At 46.8% G+C, this 22,274-nt stretch overlaps 2 protein-coding genes across 5 annotated transcripts in view; both read right to left on the reverse strand.

Annotated features, from left to right (window-relative positions):
* The window catches only part of LOC137425405 (mothers against decapentaplegic homolog 3), a 53,344-nt gene that overhangs the window by 24,591 nt on the left and 6,479 nt on the right, over positions 1-22,274 (reverse strand). The window lies entirely within an intron of this gene.
* Positions 20,704-22,274, reverse strand: part of TNFSF10 (TNF superfamily member 10) — a 407,659-nt gene continuing 406,088 nt past the window's right edge. Inside the window, exon 6 of the mRNA XM_078776615.1 lies at positions 20,704-20,751. The gene's annotated coding sequence lies outside the window, so the exon portion shown is untranslated. The remainder of the gene's footprint in view (positions 20,752-22,274) is intronic.

The following is a 22,274-nucleotide window of genomic DNA, read 5'->3' on the forward strand; positions in this document are numbered from 1 at the left end:
CACAAACACATTTGAGAGCAGGGACATTGAGAGATCTGTGGGAGGGAGAGGGCTTTGGGGGGAGGAGGCACGGGAAGGGGGGTGGGGGGGGGGGTGGGAGAGGTATAAAACATATGGACACTGCCAGGACTTCCAGGAAAGAAGTTGGAATTTCAAACAAGGTGGATCTGGGATGAATTAGCGGGGGTATAGAAAAGATCAAGGTTTTGGATGAGGGAAGATAAGAGATGGTGGTGAACAGCTGTTTTGAAGACCTGGAGGGAGGAGTGGGATTGAAGGGAGTGTGGGAGTTTGTTCCAGAGGTGGGAGAAAAGAGGAATGAAAGAGTGAAGGTGAGCAGAGAGCCGAGATTTCGGCAGTTTAACCATCAGAGGGTTGCTGGCAGATCTTGTTCGACCTGTCGGAATATTTGGGGGACAAAGCACAGAGAGAGCTGGGGGAGCAAGGCGGGAGAGGAGTCGGTAGAAGACAGAAAGACCACCTACCTGCCTGCGGTGAGTGAGTGAAAGGCCCTCGGAGATAGCTTCATCACGGGAGATTCCAATGATTCTGAAAGCTTTGGTTTCAACAGAGTGAAGCCGAGCTAGGTGTGAGGCAGGAGCACCAGCCCAGAGGGGGGAACAGTATTCCATTGAGCTGCGGATGAAAGCCTCGTATGTGGTAAGGAGCTCAGGTGTGCCTGGGAAGGACTTCGCATGACGGAGAATACCCAGTCGGCGACTGGCTTTAGAGGCCAGCTTGGAAATGTGGTTTTCCCAAGAAAGATCATGGCAGATAGTGAGACCCAAAACCTTGAGTGACAGAACTTGTTGGAGAGGATTGTTGAGAAAGTGGATGGGAGGGTTGTCCAGTCGATCTTTTCGGAGAGACAGAAAGAGTGTGAGATTTGTCAGGATTGAAAGAATAAAAAGATTAAACCATGATTAAATTTTAATCTGGGATACCAAGATTAAAAAGATAATTTATGCAAATTATATACATTTTAAGAATATTCTCTGATATTTCAACAGAAAAGTATATTGGTAGCTTATTTTTTGCATGTATAATAATATGTAATTGGCCCAGCTCAATAATATTGCAATATTAGCTGTTAATTGATTAATGTCTTCTATAAGTTTTATGCAAATGTATGTTTCATTGCTTATTCAATGTATTTCTAATGATTTAATTGGCAGCTTTTCTTTTTTGGACTGGACATGTTTGTGTGAAGACCAAGGGTCTATTCAATGGTAAAAATGATACTTAATTGAGAAATTTAATACATAGGTACATTAATTGCTAAGCTTGACACTAACTCGAAGACTGCTGACTCAAGGCAATGTTGACTCGCGTGCTTCCAATCTCTTGAGATTGCAGCATCCGTCGCAAAAGATATCCCAGGTATTGTTCTATACCAACGGCTTGATTGTATTAGAATTATTAAAATTATTACCGGTATTACCATTATATAAAATGTTAATAAAGAAACAAGAAACTTTAAGCATTATTATAACTGTTTAACAACAAAGAAAGAAGAGTTTAGAAAGATTAATTCAATAAAAAGTTATAAACATCAATTATATTCAGAAGAGGTGAATAAGAAAGCTCTTGGAGCTTTTGATGATAAGAGGTTTATTTTAGAAAATGGAATTGAAGTCTCCCTTATGGTTATAAGTGTTAAAATATATATGTGATAAGATAAAAAGGGGGGTTAGGGATTTTAACGGGCTACCGCCGCCTTTTTTTGTTTAAGTTACCACCATCACTTGAAGCAATTAATCATGTTGTTTATTTTTCATCGATTTATTTGAATTATGCTATGTTTTGTTTGATTCAACGGGTGATTTAAAGGTTGTTTTGATGTAACATCCCAAGGTGTGGTTACAGTTGCTTCAACGGTTGTGGTTTTGATTTACGATTTATATTTGAATGGCACGAGTTGTTCCAAAATGGCATTGATTGGTGGTTTCGGTGTCCCCACCCCCTTTTCCCCTAACATAAGGGAGGGTATAGAGTTGTTTTGCTTTACTCTTGAGAAAGGTCAGTGGATGCACGTTTATCCGTGTTGCTGATCGAAACGTCGAGCAGTTGTTTATTTGCTCATTAAAGGTTGGAGCACTCAAAATGGAATTTTTTTTTTTTTTTTTTTTTTGACAGAATCGAGGTTCGTGAAAGAGCTAACATTTATCACACAAACAAATCAAACAGACAAACAAACAAAAAGACATCATGCGGAGCACGATACTTGCAAAATCCGCTCCCACCCCCAAGAAAAAAAATTCCATTGATACAGCAAATTGTCCATTTCATCCAGATTAAAATTGACAATCTTGATCAAAGCTCGGGTCAACAGGATGAAAAGTGACGATTTTTCAGATGGAAAATGATGATTTGGGAAGGTTGACCTTGAGTTGCCCTTTGACCTTTTGACCTCAAAAATAGTTAGTTTAACTATTTAGTGAATCAATGTGCAAATGCTGTTCAATTTTCAAGTCAATCTGATGAAAATTGAGGATATTCAAAATTTGGCCTATGTTGACCTTTTGGCCTATGTTGACCTCAAAAATAGATGGTGGTTGAATTCAGTGACCATATATATATAAATCCTCTTAGAAGTTCAACTCAATCAAATGAAAATTGATGATTTTAGAAATTTGGCCTATGTTGACCTTTTGGCCTGTGTTTACCTAAAATATAATACGTGGTTGAATTCAGTGACCAGATATGCAAGTCCTCTTCAAATTTCAAGTCAATTAGATGAAAATTGAGGATTTTAGAAATTTGGCCTATGTTGACCTTTTGGCCAATGTTGACCTCAAGTATACTTGGTGGTTGAATTCAGTGACCAGATATGCAAGTCCTCTTCAAATTTCAAGTCAATCAGATGAAAATTGAGGATTTTAGAAATGTGGCCCATGTTGACCTTTTGGCCGATGTTGACCTAAAATATAATTTGTGGTTAAATTCAGTGACCAGATATGCAAGTCCTCTTCAAATTTCAAGTCAATTGGATGAAAATTGAGGATTTTAGAAATTTGGCCTATGTTGACCATTTGGCCGATGTTGACCTCAAAAATACTTGGTGGTTGAATTCAGTGACCAGATATGCAAGTCCTCTTCAAATTTCAAGTCAATTGGATGAAAATTGAGGATTTTAGAAATTTGGCCTATGTTGACCATTTGGCCGATGTTGACCTCAAAAATACTTGGTGGTTGAATTCAGTGACCAGATATTCAAGTCCTCTTCAAATTTCAAGTCAATCGGATGAAAATTGAGGATTTTAGAAATTTAGCAAAGTTGGTGACCTTTGGCCTATGTTGACCTTTTGGCCTATTGACCCCAAAAACAAGAGACTTCTTGCGTTTGACCAACTCGACCATTTGGTGAAGTTTCGTGAAGATCGGTTGAAAATTGTGACCTGTAGACCGGTGACAAACAAACAAACAAAGAGACAAACAGACAGAACCACAAACACAACCGACCAATATACTTGAAAAATCTTCGATTTTGCAAGTACCGGTAACAAAGCATATAAAAAGGGGAGCGGTAGACAAGATGGGGAGAGAAGGGGAAACACATAAACACAACATTTGAGAGCAGGGATGTCGGTAGATGTGTGGGAGGGAGAGGGCTTGGGGGGAGGCAGCGTGGGAAGGGGGGGGGGGGGGGGTGGGAGAAGTATAAACACAAGGACACCAAGGACTTCCAGGAAAGAAGTTGGTATTTCAAAAAAGTGGATTTGGGGTGAAATTAACAGGGGTAGAAAAGATCAAGGTTTTGGATGGGGGAAGATAAGAGATGGTGGTGAACAGCTGTTTTAAAGACCTGGAGGGAGGAGTGGGATTGAAAAGAGTGAGGGAGTTTGTTCCAGAGGCGGGACAAAAGAGGCATGAAGGAGTGAAGGTGAGCAGAGAGTCTTGATTTTGGCAATTTAACCATAAGAGGGTTGCAGGCAGATCTTGTGCGACCTGTAGAAATATTTGGGGGACAGAGCCCAGAGAGAGCTGGAGGAGCAAGGCCGGAGACGAGTCGGTAGAAGACAGAAAGACCACCAACCTGCCTGTGGTGAGTAAGTGAAAGGCCTTCGGAGGTGGCTTCATCGCGGGAGATTCCAATGATTCTGCACGCTTTGGTTTCAACAGCGTGAAGACGAGCTAGGTGTGAGGCAGGAGCACCAGCCCAGAGGGGAGAGCAGTATTCCATTGGGCTGCGGATGAAAGCCTTGTATGTGGTGAGGAGCTCAGCCTGAGCTGCTCAGGTGTGCCAAGGAAGGACTTCGCACGACGGAGGATGCCCAGTCGGCGACTGGCTTTGGAGGCCAGATTTGAAATGTGGTTTTCCCAGGAAAGATCATGGCAGATAGTGAGACCCAAAAACTTGAGTGACAGAACTTCTTGGAGAGGATTATTCAGAAAGTGGATGGGAGGGTTGTCCAGTCGGTCTTTTCGGAGAGACATCGTAAGAGTGTGAGATTTGTCAGGATTGAAAGACATGTTCCACTTGTTTGCCCAGTCTGTGATTTTGTCCAGGTCTGCAGAGAGTGAGGAGGCTGCAGACTGCCGATCTGAGGGATGAGGAATGGAGCGGCAGAGAGTGGAGTCATCAGCAAAGAGATAGAGAGGATTTTGAAGATAGTCGGAGAGATCATTGATACACACAACACACAACATGCATTTTAAGGCCATTTTCCCTGCTGGAGCGGGGGTTAGCCTTCGGTCCCCATTACAATCTTCTACATTTTGCCCTATTTTCTGCATCTCTCCTTGTTAACCCCCTTGCCCGCATTTCTTCTTCCACCATCTTTAGCCAAGTATTTCTCAGTCTTCCCCGTCCTCTACTTCCTTCTGCATTCATTTCCATCACTCTTCTCAACCAGTCACATTCAGCCGTCCTCACCACATGACCAAACCATCTCAACCTGTTCCTCTTCACAGCATCAATCACAGGCTCTATTCCCATCATCTTTCGCAATTCATCATTTGTCTTCCTCTCTCTCAACGATACTCCACACATCCATCGAACCATTCGCATTTCCACCCTTTCCAGCCTTCGTTGCTGCTCTACGTTCATTACCCATGTCTCGCTCCCATAAATCATAACACTTCTCACACATGCAACATACACCTTCAACGACACTCCCCTCCTCATCAGCACGCCACTCAGTTCCCGAAACTTCTTCCATGCACATCTCACTCTAGCAACCGTTGCCGAGTCTGATCCACCTTCTCCATTCAGCATGTCTCTGAGGTAGCAAAATGTTTTCACACCTTCCAGCTTCACGCCATCTCCAAGATCCAACTCAACATTTCCTCCCGGAGAGATCATTGATGAAGACCAGAAAAAGCACAGGGCCCAGAACACTGCCTTGGGGAACTCCAGCCTGAACAGGAAGAGGAGATGACAGAAACCCATTCAGGGCCACACGTTGACTATGACTAGAGAGCAAGTCCGCCAGCCATCCGTGGAGATTTCCATGGATACCATAGGAGGAGAGTTTGGTGAGCAGAGCGGGGTGCCAGACCGTATCGAAGGAACGTGATATGTCAAGGGATACAGCTCTAATTTCCTGTTTGGCATTGAGGACCTTCATCCATTGTTGAGACAGCAGAAGCAGCATGTCCAGAGTAGAGTGACCTCGTCTGAAACCAAATTGATGATCAGCGATCAAGCCATTGGAGAAGAGGAAAGATTTCATATCCGAAGCAACGATGGATTCCATGACCTTGCTGATAATTGGGAGAAGGCTGATTGGTCTGTCGTTGCTAGGATCTGTTTTTGCACCTTTTTTGTGTGAAGCGGTGATGTTGGCTGATTTCCAAGCAGATGGCAGATGACCTTGAGCAAAAGAGAGGGCGAAGAGAACAGAGAGAGGGAGTGAAAGAGCGGAAGAACAGGATTTTAGGACCCGTGGGCTGATGCCGTCGGGTCCAGTTGCAGAGTCAGAGTCGAGAGTTGACAGAAACTTTCCACCTTCTCAGGAGGAAAGGACACAGAGTCCAGGAGCAGCTGGATAAGACTGGGTACGGTGGGTACAGAGAGGGATGGGTTTGGGACACAAGATTTAGAGGCAAACACAGAGTTCAGGCATTCAGCTTTTTCATGTGCGGAGTCAGCTGTGTAGCCGTTTGAGGTAAGGGAGGGGATGGAGGGGGAACAAACACCAGAAACAGATTTGACCAGACGCCACCAGGATTTGGAAGAGGGAGTCTTTGTGTATGTCTGTGTGTTTCTGTGTGTATACGTGTGTTTGTGTATGTGTGTATGTTTGTGTATGTGTGTGTGTGTGTGTGTGTATATATGTGTGTATATATATATATATTGTGCGTGTGTGTGTATGCATGTATGTATGTATGTGTGTGTGTGTGTTTGTGTGTGTGTGAACGTGTGTGTGTGTGTGTGTATGTGTGTGTGTGTGTGTGTGTACGTTAGGACTGTGAGAGCAACCACACACAGCTCTGAACTATCTGATATATTGTTTCCTGGCTCTCCTGAGGGTGGACACACACTTGTTTCGGGCTTTGTGAAAGGAAATGAGATTTCCTTCCGTTGGATTTGCTTTCCAGGAGACGAGGGCAAGTTGTTTCTGGGCAACAGCCTCACCACAAGATTCCGTGTACCATGGATGGGAGGAAGCGTATGACAACTGAAGACGAGATGGGATAAATCTGTGCATGAGAGAGAGCAATTTACTTTGGAAGAATTCCCAGGATGAGTTGATGTCTGAGGCGGTAGAGATGGGAGACCAGTCCAGATGATTGATGGCTGCTTGAAGACCGTGCCAGTTGGCCTGAGCGAAATGCCAGACTCGTCAACGCTGAGGAGGCTCCCTGAGAATGTTCAGAGATGTCCACTTTAACGAGCACATGATCAGATGAGCCGATTGGAGCAGAAGAAGAGCAGCAGACATTTTCAGGGAAGTTAGTCATAACCAAGTCCAGAAGAGAAGATGCTCCATTGACTGAGATCCGGGTCGGGAAATTGATAGATTGTGTCAGTCCCAGTCAGTCGCAGAAGTCCTTTGCTGAGGAGCCAAGGCTAGTGAGAGAGGTACCCACACCCAGCCGACTGGCATGGTGACAATTGAAATCACCACACATGAGGAAGAGAGAGTTGGGATGAGTAGATCGAAGTTGGTCCATATTTTCAGACAGCGAGATGTAGATGGAGTCATCACTGTTTGGTGGATGGTACAACACACATATGAACAAAACGTGGGAGCGAAGGGGAAGTCGTAGCCAGAGGTATTCCTGGGGGTGAGGTGAAGAGAGGGAAGTGCAGGGCGAATGCGGAAGAGAGTTTTTGATAAAGATGGCAACCCCACCTCCAGGACGAGGCTCAAGTCTATCATACCGGAGGAGGGAGTAACCCGGGAGAGATACTAAGGAATCAGAGACGTCATGAAGGAGGAAAGTTTCTGTTAAGCAGATCACGTCTGGTTTGTAAGAAGCAACCTGTATGGCGAGATCAGTTAAGTTTGAACGAAGGCCCCGGATGTTTGAGGTCCATGCCGTTAATGAAGAGGAAGGGGGAGCATCGGATACAGAGCAGGGGGGGGGGGGGAGGGGTAGGGTAAGATGTGGAAGAGGAGGAAGAGGTAGGGAGAGCTGTTGAAGGTGTGTCAGAGATTTCAGAATAGCTCGGAGAAAGGGAAGGATGGGGCGGACAAAAGGTTTGATGGTGATTGGGTGAGGCACAGTGAGGTGTTATTTGAGGAGGGGGAAGAGCGAGGCAGATGGTTGGGGGAGATGGAGGTGAGAGTTGGAAGGGGGAAGAAGCAGGGAGGTCGCTTTGAGGAGGAGGGGTGAGAGGGGGGAAATGGAGAAGAAATGAGGGTGGGGAGATTTGAAGGGGAGGGGTGAGGGGGGAGTTTATGAGGGGAGGGTTTAGGGGGGAGTTTAGGAGGGAAGGGACAAGGGGAGGGATTTGAAAGGGATGGGAGATGGGGGAGATTTGGAGGGGAGGGGTGAGGGGGGATTCTAGGAGGGGAGGGGTGAGGGGTAGTCCAGGAGGGGAGGGGTGTGGGGGGAGTTTAGGAGGGAAGGGGAAAGGGGGGAGATTTGAAAGGGATGGGTGATGGGGAGGATTTGGAGGGGAGGGGCAAGGGGGAAGATTTGAAAGGGATGGGTGATGGGGAAGATTTGGAGGGGAGGGGTGATGGGGATGATTTGGAGGGGAGGGGTGATGGGGAAGTTTTGGAGGGGGGGGTGTGATGGGGAAGATTTGGAGGGGAGGGGTGAGATTGGATTTTGGAAAGTGCACGATTGATGGGAAACGAACATTTATTGCAAAATGAGTTTCTTGTGACCTTCGAGTCAAAAATACGTTTAAGGATGCTGGAGGGGGGGGGGGGGGGGGCGTGGAGTGCAGGTGAGTTTAGAGAATGTATGAAAGAGGCACTATATGAGATGGAATTTTTTTTTGGAATGAATAGATTTGGTGAGCAAGTCGAAAGCAACCTTTTAAAGAAGAAGAAGAAAAAGGTGTTATAATAAATGACAGAATACAGTACTTCAGGGGAAAGTTTAAACATTTTAAAGTTTAATAGTGAAAACTATCTGGGGAAATGGGGGTGGAACACGTGGTCGAAGAACGAACAAACGAATAAGAACAACGAATAAACGAATAAGAACAACGAATAAGAACAGAGAAGGAAATGTTTTCTGGTTGTTTTTTTTTGAATTGAGGGTTTAAACCACCATTTGGATTCATTTGATATATATATATATATATATATATATATATATATATATATATATATATATATATATATATACATATATATATATATATATATATATATATATATATATATATATATATATATATATATATATACAGTGATCCCTCGTTTATCGCGGCGGTTACGTTCCAGAACCCCCTGCGACAGACGAAAATCCGCGAAGTAGCGACCATATTTTTATTTTATTATTTATATATATTTTAAAGCTTTATGACCCTCCCCACACTCTTATTAACCTTTCCCACACTCTTATTAACCTTTCTCACACTCTTATTAACCTTTCCCATACTCTTATAAACACTTCCTATACTCTTAAACACTTTTTACACTCTTAAACATACGTAATTTTAACAACATATAAAATTCTAATGGGTACTCAGCATTGAAGATACTACAACTTGCGTGATGAAGATGATGATGAATTAGCTGTGCAGTACTGATGACGATGAAGGTGATGACGATGATGAATGTACTGCACAGCCAGAAAGAGCATTACAGCTCCATGCTATGCGCGGGAGATACAGAGAATGATGCTATGGTCGCTGAGCCAATCAGAGCCCAGGATACAGAACACCATGCTCTGGTTGGTCGCCTCTAATCCATCAGCCAGTAGCGTGCCGTGTACGATCTCACGTGGGTAACTAGCGCAAGTGGAAGCTGCCGCATCTGCGTTTTCCATACGCACGACTCTTTGTCTCTTTGTCTACTCTTCTACTGTACACTATGTACAGTATTTTATTTCTTGTAATATGTTTTAATTACTGTATTTTTCTTATTTTTTTACGTTTTTTAATTTTTTAGGCTAGAAAATGCTTATTTTACCACAAAAATATTTAAAATAATAGTATATAAAAATACATTTATACCGCAAAATCCCGCGATATAGCGAAAAATCCGCGATATAAAATTAGATATGTAAGAGTTAAAAATCCGCGATACAGTGAGGCCGCGAAAGGTGAACCGCGATATAGCGAGGGACGACTGTATATATATACAACTATACGTAAATGGATATATATATATACATATATATATATACAGTCACGTGAAAAAGTAAGTACACCCCATGTAAAGTTTTGACTTTTTCAACATATTTCAACATTCAGCTATTTGATCTTCATTTCAACAATATTGACAGATAAAGGTGATATTATATAACAAATATCATGAAACATTTACATTTTGTAGTCCATTGTATAATTTAAAGAAACATAAATGCAAATTTCACATGTGGAAAAAGTAAGTACACCCTTGGCGCTCATAGGTGGTATTGCCCCCTTTGGCAGAAACAACCTCAAGGAGGCGTTTCTTATAACTGTCTACCAGTCTCTGACATCGACTGGGAGAAATTTTTGCCCACTCCTCCATGCAGAATTCTTTCAGCTGTGCGATGTTTGAGTGGTTTCTTGCATGCACAGCTCGTTTCAAATCCCCCCACAACATCTCGATGGGATTTAGATCCGGGCTTTGACTTGGCCATTCCAGAACCCTCCATTTCTTTCTTTTCAGCCATTCCTTGGTGGATTTACTGGTATGTTTAGGGTCATTGTCATGTTGCAAGGTCCACCTTCGGTTGAGCTTCAACTCTCCGACAGATGGCCTCACATTATCCTCATGCACCCTCTGGTACAATGAAGAATTCATAGTGGATTCTATGATGGTGAGCTTCCCAGGCCCTGATGCAGCAAAGCTGCCCCAAACTATAATATTTCCACCACCAGGCTTTACAGTTGGTATCAGGTTCTTGTGGTCAAATGCTGTCTTTGGTTTTCGCCAAACATGTCTTCTGGTACTGTGGCCAAATAGCTCTACCTTTGACTCATCTGTCCAGAGCACATTGTTCCAGAAGTGCTGGTCTTTGCCTTGGTGTTCATTGGCAAACATTAGTCTTGCCCTGATGTTCTTTCTGGACAGCAAAGTTTTCCTCCTGGCACACCTCCCATGTAGATCAAATTTGTGCAGCCTCTTTCTAATGGTAGACTCGTGTACTTTGATATCAACAGTGGCAAGAGCTACCTGTAGGTCCCGTGATGACATTCTGGGGTTCTTAGAAACTTCTTTCAGCATCTTGCGGTCTGCTCTCGGGCTGACCTTGCTGGGGCGGCCTGGCCTGAACAAGTTGGCAGCTGTTTGGAATCTTCTCCACTTGTAGATGATCTTCCAGACAGTTGAATGATTGATTTCAAATTGTTTGGAGATCTTTTTAAATCCCTTCCCAGACTCGTAGGCATCTATAACATTCTTTCTGAAGGCCTCTTTTGTCTTTTGATCTAGGCATGGTGACGCCGCACACTTCAACAACAAAGAGCAAAACAAACTAAATGTCTGAGGTTTAAATAAGACAGGTTCCTCCAAGATCCTCTCTAACGATGTTCTAATCATTTGCACCAGAGCTGGTGCACCTGATTCTAATTTTATGTATTTAAAATAGTGATAAATGTCAGGGTGTACTTACTTTTTCCACATGCGAAATTTGCATTTATGTTTATTTAAATTATCCAATGGACTACAAAATGTAAATGTTTCATGATATTTGTTATATTATGTCACCTTTATCTATCAATATTGTTGAAATGAAGATCAAATAGCTGTATGTTGAAATATGTTGAAAAAGTCAAAACTTTACATGGGGTGCACTCACTTTTTCACGTGACTGTATATACATAAATATATTGTTGTGGTTTTTAGAACCCTCCAATTTGTAAATATTGTAATATCCCTTATAAATAATCCCCTGTAAATATTCCCATTTTTGTGAAAGGTCAAAGGTCGTACACTAGTTAGGTCACGAGCAACACGTAGCACACCATAGGATCTTCTTTAGTTATTTCATTAGTATGTGTTTCAGGTAAGGATTTGTTCGCAATAGTTGAATCTGCGTTGTATTAATTAAATAAGAGTAGGCCCCCTTTTCAAGTCATATTGCGGCGTAGCCTTCCTCCAAATTGGGCTCCCTTGCTTGCCAGTAGCGTTCGCTGCCTGGCTCAGCCGCCATTACGCATGCGGTCAAGCTGGAAAGGAAGGGCGGAGCGCCAAGAACGAAGGCGTGGCCCCTCAACGCCCCATCAAGGGGCGGACCGGTGAGCGCTCGCGACCACTCAGAGCCGAGGCCAGCTCACCGGTAGGCGGATCCAAAAGGCAAGCGGCTTTATACGCGAGTGAGCAATATAAGCGGGTGCGTGGGACTACTTCAAGAGATGAGCCAGAGAAATGAACCAAAGAGATGAGCCAGAGAGATGAGTGAGAGAAGAGAGGTGCCCGGGAGAACGACTCGAACCGATGCGAAAGGAGTCCTTGCTTGCCGTTTATGAACTATTGGAGGCGCACAAATGGCAAAAGGCTAAGGGACAATTTATTACGTACGCCGCAGCCCAGTCTTCCCCCCCGCGATATAATTGTCCGCTCACGTTAAACGCCACGCGAAGCTGCCGGCCGCTTGCCGCGGTACGAGTGAACACCCGGAGCGTGGACCGGAGCGGAGCGTGAACCTGGGGCCGGACCTCGACGCCTACCATCTGCTTGGACCCTTCTCTTCCTTCCTTCCTACCATTACCAACTCCCATGTAAGTCTGTCTGTATTGTCCTGGGCGTGTTAATTAAGAGTGTTTAAGGTTGCCCTGTGTCCTTTTATTTCCTTCTTTTGTACATTACCTCTTTCGTTTCCTCTTCATTATTGTACAATAAATTCTGTGTTCTTCCTTTATCTGGTTTCTTCTCATCCGATCGCTTTCGTCTTGTCCCCAATTGAATATCGGTGGCACGATATAGGAACCGCTTATAATCGGGTTTAGACTGCCACTAACGGCTCGAGCTTCGGATTGCTAAACCGCTCGGCAAAATTCCATCTTGTCCGGGGCTCGGGCAGAAGTATCGCCCTGCTTCCGACCGGAAGGAGCGCGATATCTTCTAGGACTCGGACAGCCAGCTTAATAGACAAGGGGATTAACCCCCCCCCCCCACCTCGGTAAGGGGAGTGCCGTAACCCGAGATCCCCAACAATTGGTGTCGGGGAGTGGGATTGGACCCGAACCGAATTTTGTAACATCTAAAAAATAAATTTGGTCTAAATTAGGAGCGGCCAAAATTTAGTATTAACAACCAAATTTATATCGTGCCATGGATGGTCAAGGCGATCGGATGCTGATGGAGGAGATAGAAGAGGGGTTAGAATCGACCCAGGACCCCAGGGAAGAAGTGGGAGCAATAGAAGAGGGGATTGAAGAAGGTGTGGTAGAGGGGGTTGCAGGCACGTGAAATGGCGGCACCTCGCACCTGGTCGCGGCAGCACAAAATGGCGGCGCCTCGCACATGGCGGCAGGGGCTGCGCCCGCTGCACAAATCGGGGGAATGAATGTGCAGGACCTCATGGCGCAGATCTATGCAGCCATACGAATGGGGAATGAGGAATTAAAAAATGATATGGGAGACCAAATTGGCGGACTGAGGAATGACATGGGAAGCCAAATTGGGGGCCTAGAGAATCAAATTGGGGGATTAGAAAATAAATTAGGGGGGTTAGAAGGTAAATTAGGGAGCCAATTGGAGGACGTGGGTAGCCAAATTGGGGAAATGAAGGACGGGTTAACGGGATTAGAAAATAGAATGGCCACCCAGGAGAACCAAATGGAAGGGGTGAAGAATGGGTTAGCAGGGTTAGAAAACAAAATGGAAGGCAAATTGAGGGATATAGGGGATCAATCCACCCGGGAAATCAAACGAATGGGGGAGCAGATAGAGGAGGTAAAAATCGGGCTCGAAACCAAATTTGACACCCACAAGGGGGAGCTGGAACAGATGAGGGCGGCATCCACCAAGGAAATAGGAGAGATGGGGGAGGAAATAAGGCGAGGTGTGAGCGAAGAGGTCGCGGGATTACGCGACGAGGTAAAGCGGGGTGAGGAGCGCATGGAGAAAGAGGTGAGGAACTGCACGGCTAGGTTACAGGGGGGAATAGAGGATCTGACGCGAGGAGTAGAGCAGCTGACAGTGGGACAAAAGGGAGTTAGGGGAGCAGGTGGAAAAGAACACAGCCGTGATAGGAGGGCTGAAAGCGACACAGAAGGAGATAAAGAAGGAACTATTAGTGACGAAGAAAGAGTGCCAGATGGTGCACGAGGGGCTGACAAAGAGGTTGGAGTAGGTGGTAGAGACGATGGAGACGAAAGAACGAGAAGTGAGGAAGCACATAGAGATGACCAAAGTAGCATTAGAGGAAGAAATTGTGGGGGTGCACCGGGAGATAGAAGAGGTGAAGCAGAAGTTAGAGGAAGTGGAAGAGGGGGTAAGTGAAATTAAGAAGAGACGAAGGGAAACTAAGAAGGAGCTGAAGGAGGAAGTGATGGATTATGTACAAGGTCTGTGCTCAAATCGTGATGATGTACTTATTAACCAGATAAAAAGTTTGCAGGTGGTGGGGGAACGAAGAAGAAGAAGTGCCCAGGTGAGTCGGGCTGTGTTTGGTGCAAAAAGAATTTTCGCACGCTTGGGATGCAGGCGTAACCCGGGCGCTCGTAAAAGGTCCGTGGTGCGCGTTATGAATGGCAATGGTGCGAGGGTGCGAATGGCGCCGGAACGCGAGTGTGTTACCGAGTGCGAGAGCGAACGCACGTCGGAGTGTATGAGTGATGAATGTGATACAGAGTGTGGAAGTGGGAGTGATTGTGACACGGAGAGTGAGATGGATGGAGAGAGTGTGCGAGAATGCACACCTGAGTTGGTTGTGGCGCGTGTGCGGGAGGGCACATCGGAGCGCGTGAGTGGGTATGTGCAGGAGTGCACACCCATGGTGAGTGTTACGGAGGACGTAATGGGGGAAGAAAGGTGTGTAACGGAGAGTGTGAGTGTGCCGAGAGAAGAGTGTGCACGGAGAGAGAGTGCGGTGATAGAGTGCAGGGAATGTATGGGTTGCATGAGAGGCGCTGAGACACCTGGATGGGTGAGTGTAAAAGGGGTGGCGTATGCGTGCGAGCATGTAAGGAAAGCATCGACGTTGACCGGGACAGCGTTTAGGCTGACGGATAGCCGACGCGAGCTCTTGGTGCGTGGTGTTCATTATGTGCTGTGGGAGCCGGCGGGGATTGGTGTCGCGTCGCTCCTGCTCGGAGCGCTGTGCACGATTCGGGCCGGGCCCCGCCCTGCACGGTCAAATCTGCGCTTTGCCAGGCAAAGCGGGCGGCCCGGTTCGAGGGGAGGTAGGAGGGGTCGGAGCGGCGCCCCCTTGTGGTGGCGGCGCTCCACCCGGGCAAGGCTGGGCCATCGCGCTTGGCAGCGCAAGGCCTTGCGCCGGGATGGTGCTTGGAACCTTGGCCCGAGTAAACCTCCTCCCCTGAATCCGAATGCCGGACGGACCCAACCTGCAGGCGACCAACCACCCAAATTCATTGTGCGGCTTTGCGAAGCCGAGCTTTGAAAATGCATTGACGCACCGAGAGGCTCAGAGTAGTGGACGATTGATGGTAGTAGTGATAGTGATGGCGAATGGTAGCTTTGCCATTCACCTCACAATCGTTTGGGGCAAAGGAGCTATAGTTTTATGGGGTATGGCGGTGAAAACCTAGCCGGGGAGGGCTTGGTTATTGTTAGGGATCTAGAGTGACCATAGCGGACAGTAGATTTAAGTAGCGACATCATACCTGTAGAGGGGACGTAGAGAGATTAGTTGGATAATAACGACGAGGGAGTGCATAGTGTAAGGGAAGACGGGGAGCACGAGTTTCAGAAGGGAGTAGATAGTTAGATGATGCTATGTGATTGGAGTGAGAGTGATGAAATGAGAAATTGAACGAGAGTATTTGTGGTGAGCATGATGATTGGCATGATATTGAGTGAATGGTCCTGGAGGAAAGGAGGGTGCAAGTGCCACCAGGTGTGTGGGCACCAGGTGTGCGAGTGGAATACAGGTGGCAAGTGAGAATGGAGTATGGAATAGATGGTATGGAGTATGGAATGGATGGTGTGGAGTGGGTGGTGTGGATTACGTGGAGTGGAGTGGTTGGTGCGAAAGGAGTGGGTGGGGAAGGATGGACCCCTTCACGAATACCCGGGGAGGGTAGTTTTAAAGTCGGTAGAGGGAGTAGGTAAATTGTGGTTGGATATTGGCATCTGTGGTGCGAGTAGTTGCACAGGAGTGTTGTGTTGGGTGCATTAGTGGAGTAAATTGGCTGGGCGTGTGGCCTGTTAGTGAGTGTGATTGAATGGGCACTCCGCCACTGTTAGTCTGTCAGCCAGGTGAGGCTGCAGGTAGGCTCTGGGAGCCAGTTAGTAGTTGTTCAATGGGGCCCGAGGATCCGGAGGACGGACCCGGGTAGCCCGACGCCAGAGAGGGCGGTAGTGGGGTGAAAGCGCCAGAGGGCCTTCCCCAGGTAGGTTAGGGTAAGGAGCAGGTAAGCTCGGGAGACAACTACAGTGGCGGAGGTGTGCAGGTGAGCGGACCTGCTGGGAGCGCCACACGACCCAGCCTTGAAATTGTGTGAGGGCACAGGGTGAAGAATCGGGGGAGTGAGACCCCAAATTGGTGAGCACCACAGTTTGGTCAATGGAAATTGGTTTTTAGAACGACATAGTGTAAAATGGCCAATGGTTTGGCAGGGAAAGACCCCGGGTAAAGTAAAAGTGTTAAAGTCATTTAGAAGGTAGTTAGGATTGTAAGTCTCTTCGCACCATCCGCATCCACTCACCGAGGTGACAGGACTCCACACCACTGTTTTTTGCAAATGTCTGATATGTAAGATGCATCATGACATGGGAGTGACATTGCGCTTATGTTCCATCTCTTCCTCCTTAGGAGGGATTGATGGAGAATTGATTAATGGCAAATTTGGGTTTAGAGGGATCAATGACGAATTTGGATTAGGGGAGATATGGGGAAGACAGGACTTAGCGACAAATTTGTAAATTGTGTAAATACGGGGTAGGGGCAAGGGTAGATTAGGTGACAGGGGGGGAACGTACGGTAGGGACGAGCTTTCTCGGCTCGCTCCCCTGCGCACCTCACCTCTGCATTACCTTGTGTTAACGTGTACTCTTGCGCCCTTGCACCCCGCTAACCCTGCTTTGTCTTCCTTCCCCACTCATGGACCGTGGTCTTTGTGTGCCGAGGGGAAAGTGTGCAGGTGTCGCAGTTGTGTGCCCGCACCCTCGCTTCTGCCTGCCTGGACCGGTACCCCACTTATGGACCGCACGTCTTGCAGCCTAGCACCATATGGACCGCATGTCTGTGGCCGAGCACCACATATGGACCCCACGTTTTGGGGCCTGGCATCTCTGCTGGGGACCGGCCATTGTGGCCAGTGGAGATCTTGCTTGCGGACCACGGTAAAGGTGGCACCTAAGCCATGCAGGTGGACCACCCTTAGTTGGCCCCTGCTGGCCATAATTTAAAAAGTGGACGCGTTTTGTGCCCTTTTAGTACCAAATAGGTAGCAAGCAAGAAGTCATCAGGAACATCGGCCCAGCAGCCAAGAACATCGGCCCAGCAGAGAGGACGTCGCAAGTCATCTGCTGATTATTTGAAATGTATGACTGTGCACCGGATGGTGCTTTTTGTGCATGTTGGTGCTTTGGTGCTTTTTGTGTATTGGTGCTTATTGGTGCTGGTGGTATCGGTGCAGTGCAGTGCATGCCTTTCCTCTTTTCAAAAGATCTTCTCTTTGTTTCCCAAAAGACAGGTCCTGGGTTCGCGTTGTAAATACCAACTAGTGTCTTTGTAAATAATGCTCCCCACCGTCAATGTGTAGTTTGAAAATTAATTCTGTGATTCGGTTATCCTGTGGGCGTGAGTCAGTTAGACAGAATGCAACGCAGCAGGCGGGACATACTTAGTTGTTTTAAAATGTCGCACTCAGGGTGAAGTTAATAGGAGAGGGTTACTACACCTGTGTCACACTAAGTTAAAGTTCTGTCGGGCCGGGACGGCCCTGGAGGTAATGAGGGTGCAGTGTTGTGGTTTTTAGAACCCTCCACTTTGTAAAGATTGTAATATCCCTTATAAATAATCCCCGGTAAATATTCCCATTTTTGTGAAAGGTCAAAGGTCGCACCCTAGTTAGGCCACGAGCAACATGTAGCACACCATAGGATCTTCTTTAGTTATTTCATTAGTATGTCTTTCAGGTAAGGATTTGTTCCCAATAGTTGAATCTGCGTTGTATTAATTAAATAAGAGTAGGCCCCCTTTTCAAGTCATATTGCGGCGTAGCCTTCCTCCAAATTGGGCTCCCTTGCTTGCCAGTAGCGTTCGCTGCCTGGCTCAGCCACCATTACACACGCGGTCAAGCTGGAGAGGAAGGGCGGAGCGCCAAGAACGAAGGCGTGGCCCCTCAACGCCCCATCAAGGGGCGGACCGGTGAGCGCTCGCGACCACTCAGAGCCGAGGCCAGCTCACTGGTAGGCGGCTCCAAAAGGCAAGTGGCTTTATACGTGAGTGAGCAATATAAGCAGGTGCGTGGGACTACTTGAAGAGATGAGCCAGAGAGATGAGCCAGAGAGATGAGTGAGAGAAGAGAGGTGCCCGGGAGAACGACTCAAACCGATGCGAAAGGAGTCCTTGCTTGCCATTTATGAACTATTGGAGGTGCACAACTGGCAAAACGCTAAGGGACAATTTATTACGTATGCCGCAGCCCAGTCTTCCCCTCCGCGATATAATTGTCCGCTCACGTTAAACGCCACGCGAAGCTGCCGGCCGCTTGCCGCGGTACGAGTGAACACCCGGAGCGTGGACCGGAGCGGAGCGTGAACCTGGGGCCGGACCTCAATGCCTACCATCTGCTTGGACCCTTCTCTTCCTTCCTTCCTTCCTACCATTACCAACTCCCGTGTAAGTCTGTCTGTATTGTCCTGGGCGTGTTAATTAAGAGTGTTTAAGGTTGCCCTGTGTCCTTTTATTTCCTTCTTTTGTACATTACCTCTTTCGTTTCCTCTTCATTATTGTACAATAAATTCTGCGTTTTTCCTTTATCTGGTTTCTTCTCATCCGATCGCTTTCGTCCTGTCCCCAATTGAATATCGGTGGCACGATATAGGAACCGCTTATAATCGGGTTTAGACTGCCGCTAACGGCTCGAGCTTCGGATTGCTAAACCGCTCGGCAAAATTCCATCTTGTCCGGGGATCGGGCAGGAGTATCGCCCTGCTTCCGACCGGAAGGAGCGCGATATCTTCTACGACTCGGACGGCCAGCTTAATAGACGAGGGGATTAACCCCCCACCCCCCCCCCCCCTCGGTAAGGGGAGCGCCGTAACCGTAGATCCGCAACAATATATATATATATTGTTTGTGGTTTTTAGAACCCTCACTTTTGTAAATAAATAATAACTCTTGTAAATATCTCATCATTTAATAAGGTCAAAGGTCACACCCATAGTTAGGCCACAGCAACACGTAGGACACCATAGGACTTTCAGTTATTTCCTTAATATGTGTTTCAGATAAGGCTGTGTTCCCAAAATTTGAATCTGCGTTGCATTAATTAAATAAGATAGGCCCCATTCTGTTCATTTTTCCAGTCTCTCTCTCCAAATTGTATGACGCTCCTCTGCCAGCCGCAGCCGCCTCAGCGTTCGCTCCAAACGCCATTACGCACGCGGTCAAGCTTGGAGAAGAAGGGGCGGAGCGCCAAGAACGAGGCGTGGCCCTGTCAACGAGCCGTCAAGGGCGGAGCCGGTGAGCCCTCGCTGACCAACCAGGGCAGAGGTGAGCTCGCTGGCGGGCGTGGCCTCAAAGTGCGCGGATTAATCTATAAGCGCACTATATAAGCGCACGCACCAAGCCCTATCACGGACTGCGTGGGGAGACCTCGAATATCACGGACTGCGCGGGGAGAGCTCGAATATAACGGACTGCGCGGGGAGAGCTCGCATATCACGGACTGCGCGGGGAGAGCTCGAATATCACGGACTGCACGGAGAGAGCTCGAATATCATGGACTGCACGGGGAGAGCTCGAATATCACGGACTGTGCAGGGGACCGTCGTGATTAACAGAACGGCGCAGAGACGTCTGATTGTAACGCTATTGAGAGGACTACGCCACGAGCCATTGTTAACGGACTGATCCGGGAGCGCTCCATTTGATACGGACATTGAGTGATCGAGAGAGAGAGAGAGAGAGAGAGCGTTTGGCATGCTATACGTACACGGCATTCCAGCCCCTCGCATATGTAAGGTCCGGTCACGCGCCAACGACACGCGAAGCTGCCTGCCGTTCTTTGCCCGCTGAACCGGAGCCTGGACGGAGCCTACCTGCCTGGACCCATCTGCCTGGACCTTCCTCCCCTACCACCTACCATCCCGTGTAAGTCTGTCTGTTTGTCCGGGGTTGTAAGTAAGACTGTTTAGATAAGCTTGCCCTGTGTCCTTTTGGGTTTGTTTGTTTGTTGTTCTGGGTTTGTTTATCTGGAGAAAGCATTCGATAGGGTTCCACGTGAAGTAGTGACATGGGCATTGAGGAAGTTAGGAGTGGAGGAATGGTTGATCAGAGTAGTGATGGCAATGTACAAAAGAGCGCGCACAGCTGTAAGGATGAAGGATGGGAACAATGGTGAGTTTGAGGTGAAGGTGGGAGTGCATCAGGGGTCAGTACTAAGTCCACTACTATTTGTAGCTGTGATGGAGGTGCTGGCTCAGAACGTAAAGGAGGGTTTACCGTGGGAGTTGTTGTATGCAGATGATCTGGTGTTGATTGCAGAAAGTATGGATGGACTGAAGGAGAAGATGAACAAGTGGAAGGAATGTATGGAGACAAAAGGTCTGAAGGTGAATATCGGAAAAACGAAGGTGATGGCAAGTGGTAAAGCATGTGGTGAGGTGGAAAGAACTGGGAAGTGGCCATGTGCTGTGTTACAGGAATGGTGTCGGAGTGAATTCCATTCAATGTACAATGTGCACTGAGTGGGTTCATCAAAAATGTAGTGGTTTGAGAGGGTCATTAACCAGTGTGGCAGCTACATTCAAGTGTAAGGTGTGCACAGAGGGAGCTGCAGATGGAGGAAATGTTGAGTTGGATCTTGGAGATGGCGTGAAGCTGGAAGGTGTGAAAACATTTTGTTACCTCGGAGACATGCTGAATGGAGAAGGTGGATCAGACTCCGCAACGGTTGCTCGAGTGAGATGTGCATGGAAGAAGTTTCGGGAACTGAGTGGTGTGCTGACGAGGAGGGGAGTGTCGTTGAACCTGAAGGGAAACGTGTATGCTGCATGTGTGAGAAGTGTTATGATTTATGGGAGTGAGACATGGGTAATGAACGTAGAGCAGCAACGAAGGCTGGAAAGGGTGGAAATGCGAATGGTTCGGTGGATGTGTGGAGTATCGTTAAGAGAGAGGATGACAAATGATGAATTGCGAAAGATGATGGGAATAGAGCCTGTGATGGATGCTGTGAAGAGAAACAGGTTGAGATGGTTTGGTTATGTGTTGAGGAAGGATGAAAGTGACTGGTTGAGAAGAGTGATGGAAATGAATGTAGAAGGAAGTAGAGGACGGGGAAGACCGAGAAAGACTTGGCTAAAGATGGTCGAAGAAGAAATGCGGGCAAGGGGGTTAACAAGGGGAGATGCAGAAAATAGGGCAAAATGGAGAAGATTGTCATGGGGACCGCAAGGCCAACCCCTGCTGTTGCAGTGAAAATGGCCTTAAAATGCCTGTTGTTGTTGTTGTTGTTGTTGTTGTGTCCTTTTGTTTCTTCTTCTTCTTGTACATGCTTTCGTTTCCTCTTTGGGTTTTTGTACATAATTAATAAACCCACTCTTTGTTCTTCCCTTACTCTGGTTTCCTCTTATTCGATCGTTTGCGTCCTTTCTTTCAATTGAGTACCTGTGGCACGATTTGGAAACCGCTATAATCGGGTGTAGTATTTGTTAACGGCCCGAGTCGCGGCTCGCTTCGCTCGGCGTGTCCATTAAAGCTGTGGCTCGGGTGGGAGTTTTCTCCTCACTTTACGGCCGGTGGTAGTACTTCGGTAATAAGACTAATTGGGCTTACAACCCTACTTACCACTGACCGGAAGTGACGTCATAATTTCCAGGATTGGGGGACGGCCAGCTTAAAAGGCAAGAGAATTAACCCCCCCCCCCCCCTTGATAAGGGGAGCGCCGACCCCCGAATCCGCAACAATATATATATCTCAGTCCAACACATAACCACATGGAGTATCCATTTCATTACGCGACAGGTGGTCCTTCTGCTCTGTGATCCATTTGGATTTACCAGTGGTGACATTAAATGGAATGCAAAAAAAAAACTAAATTGCAGTTAAAATGAGTTATAAGGGACATTAATGTATTTTACATCTTTTATGGGAGACCTTCACCTATGAGAGTTGTGTTGGCACGGATTGTGTCAGTGAGGATCGGAGCCATATTAGTACCAGCGCTCTTTCATTTTGCTTCATTCCACTAGCACTTGGGCTGATAAATTAATTCTGTGGGAAACAGTAGTTCGAAACCCCCACTTATTGTGCAATGTCTTTATTGTCTGGTAATAACCGGTAAAAATAAGAAAAAGGAATCGCAAGGCCTCTCCCGATGGGATGAAAAATGGTGGACAGTTTGGGTGTG

Source organism: Myxine glutinosa, chromosome 4 (assembly GCF_964187855.1).
Source record: "Myxine glutinosa chromosome 4, kmMyxGlut1.1, whole genome shotgun sequence".
In the NCBI taxonomy this organism is placed as follows: domain Eukaryota; kingdom Metazoa; phylum Chordata; class Myxini; order Myxiniformes; family Myxinidae; genus Myxine; species Myxine glutinosa.